We start from the raw sequence: 3,281 nt of genomic DNA on the forward strand, positions 1-3,281 counted from the left end.
CACAGGATAAAATTAGTGCCATATGTAAAATATGTTAATTATGTATATTATGACATGCGTTAATCCTCATATACACACACCAACAACACACATACATGTGGCATCCACAGAACTGTTTACAAGTCTTGAGCATATCTATACAAATGTACTGTCAGTAGAAGTCTTCCTGTCACTAATCTATTAAATGAATTCATGGGATTTCATGTTGTCCAACAAATAAACTGTCCACAACCAGTAACAAGCCTACTAGACCCCCACCGTGGGAACAGAGCGAGAGGTCACGCCCCATAGCCTCCAACCAGGAACTGGACAGAACAAGGAGCAAGCAGGGCAGGAGCCCCAACCACACAGGGACCCGCCCCCTCCTTTCCAGGTGCCCTCAGTGTTTCATTAGCAGCTGTAACCACAGAGACTCTGATCAAACAGGAATGAACAGAATCCATCTGATATGAAGCTGTGCTTTGAAAACCACTTCCCTCCTCTTTGAAGAGTAGTCCATATCTGTCTTCAGGTTTTTGTACAGCCTCTTCTACACTTTGGATCACTGTGTGTCTACAGCACAGTAGTAGAGAGCTGTGTCTGTCAGAGTTAACTTTGTGATGATCAGTTCAGTTGATGTGTCTGTTGTTCTGGATTCATATCGTTTATCTGGAATATATTCACTTTTATGACTTTTTGCTCCTTTCCAGAGAATAAACTGAGGAGCCTGAAGGTTGGACTGCTTGAACCAGTGAAGTTCAGGAAAAGTGTAATCAGTCTGATAGTTACATTTCATTGTAACAGATTCTCCCTCATTTCCTGAAAGTTGGCCCTGATAGGTAAATATTGTGTCTCCAGCTGTGAGTCCTGGAAAAAGTGGAGAAAATGAAGCCATTAGATGCATGAGATGATGAGTTTATGCAGCAGCTTCAAGCAAACTTGAATCTCTGTTCTTAAACTCACCTAGAATGTGAGATAGAAGCAAAAAGAGGTAAAGCAACATGTCTTTGGAGTTCTTGAAGACACACAGACAGCAGATGAACTCTGTTCTTCCACTGCAGCACAAGGAGAAAGAAATAATGTCACTGGATGATCTGAAGTTCAGTGGGCGGGGCTAATGAGCTTTTATTTCGGTTCAAATCAACCAATCAAAGAGTTTAGTTCTTCCACAGCAGCTCTGTCTCTGATCTTTACTGCATTATATCTCTGTTTTTGTCATCAGTTTAAAGACCCAACAATCAGTACTCTGATAGTGTTTGATGCCCACTACTGGCGGACTGCGGTCCAGATCCGGACCTAGACGCTGGGTCATGCAAACCCAGAACGCTTGGTATGGTGTCGCAGACAGGTGAAAATTGTATACATTTACTTGACACTTTTTTATTTTCGGATTTTGAAGGAAGTTTTATTTTGGAAAACTGACAACAGCCACCTGCTAGACCCGTATGGTCTTACCTTAGTGAACGAGGTGACCCATATACCAATCATGTACAAGTCACACAATCCACCTGATACCGCACACCCAATCAAATCTTCATTCCATGCAGTGTTAATTTTGACAGAGGATTTTAATTTAGTTTTAGTCATAGTCTTTTGACTAAAAGAGTTTAGTTTTAGTCGCAATTTAGTCATGTTGATTCTATTTATTTTAGTCAAATTTTGGTCGACTTAATTACAGTAGATAATTAGTCGACTAAATTACGGAAGTTATTTAGTCGACAAAAATATAGAATAAAGATAATGCATTTTAATTAAATTTACTAAGTATAATCATATGAATAACACGCAAAGATTTTACTAATTTGTAAAAAAAACATTTTACTTCACTTTGCTTTCCAAACATGTCATTTCTGCGAATTCAGCTTCAACAACTTAAATCACATTAAAAGAAAAAAAAGAAAAAGAAAAAATATATATATTTATATACTATACATATAAATAATTATAATTCCATCCCATTTCCAATAAGAAAGTGTCTATTCACACGTAATTTTAAAAAAAATCTGCAGCCACTGCTAGACTTTTTTCTTAGTAACACTGACCGAGGTGACAGGGGTTAAGGTTAGGATTACAGTTATGGTTAAGGTTAAACAAGCAAATGTTTCCTGAGTGTGACTGTCTCTGCAGCTCACGGCTCCACCAGGGGATGGGTCAAATGTGGAGAACACATTTCACACATTTAGGAGTGTGACAGTTAATGGGACTTTAACTTAAAAGTTTAATTTTAAATACATGCGGCCAACAAAAAAAATCCAGCCTTGCACAAACTTAAAATGCGTGCCGGTAATGGAGCAACGGGATCCTGGCTGCACGTATTACATGTGGACAAAACATGAATTTCCATCACATTCTGTGCTGGTCACTTGTAAATATGTGTAACACCAGTCTTATTATAAATGTCCGAACATAAAAAAAAATAAAAAAATAAAAAAAAAACTTGTATTGAGGAGGTAGTCAAGTGTAAAAATGCATTAAAAAAAAATTAATTGGGGAGTAAGCTGTCCAGGACACCTGTGAGCATGTTATATGTGCTTGAACACACATGTGTGGTGAACTGTAATACCACCGCCGGCCAATAAAACGTGATGGCGTTGGAGATTAAAACGTTGACTGATTGTGGATCTGAAGAAGCAGCGGGGCTGCTAGCGCTCAGAAATACACAACAACATCGATTTATAACTTTACAAACGTCATGCTAAAACAATAAAGCCAGACTTACATTTACATGTAAACCTCTGAGCTTCAGAGCTTCACCCGCGTGAAGAAAAGCGCTTCTCCACCGCGCAGTACCGGCGCTAATTAGCTTGGCTAGAGTAACCCCTCAAAACAACTATGTCAGATAATTCTACTCCTTAAAATGGAACAACAGTTTGAAGGGTCGGGGAGGAATTAGGATTCAGCCCAATACACTGGAAATAATAGTGTTTGTATGTTTATCTTTGCTGGATTTCAGGCTGGCTTGTCTGCAAACGTCGCTTCAGGTTTTCTTGTGTTTTTGCCTGTGATGGTCGCTCCACACGTCTTATTGAAGGTCGTGTTAAATGTAAAATGTGTCCATATATGTACTTTTATGTTTCTACCTCGATTAGACAATTTTCACCTATATCACAGACACAATTCATTGAATTAGCGTCTTCCCGGGCGGGCTGCAGGGCTCTGTGTTCTGATTGGATCACTCTGTATTGGCTCCCGCCCTCCTCCACCAGCAGTCATTATGATTGGATGTCGTCTTCGAAGAGCATTTTCGCTTCGTTTTTATTCGTTGACGAAAAAGTCTGTCAATTTTGTTAAAGTTTTCGTGT

Source organism: Oryzias melastigma, unplaced genomic scaffold (assembly GCF_002922805.2).
Source record: "Oryzias melastigma strain HK-1 unplaced genomic scaffold, ASM292280v2 sc00267, whole genome shotgun sequence".
Lineage (NCBI taxonomy): Eukaryota > Metazoa > Chordata > Actinopteri > Beloniformes > Adrianichthyidae > Oryzias > Oryzias melastigma.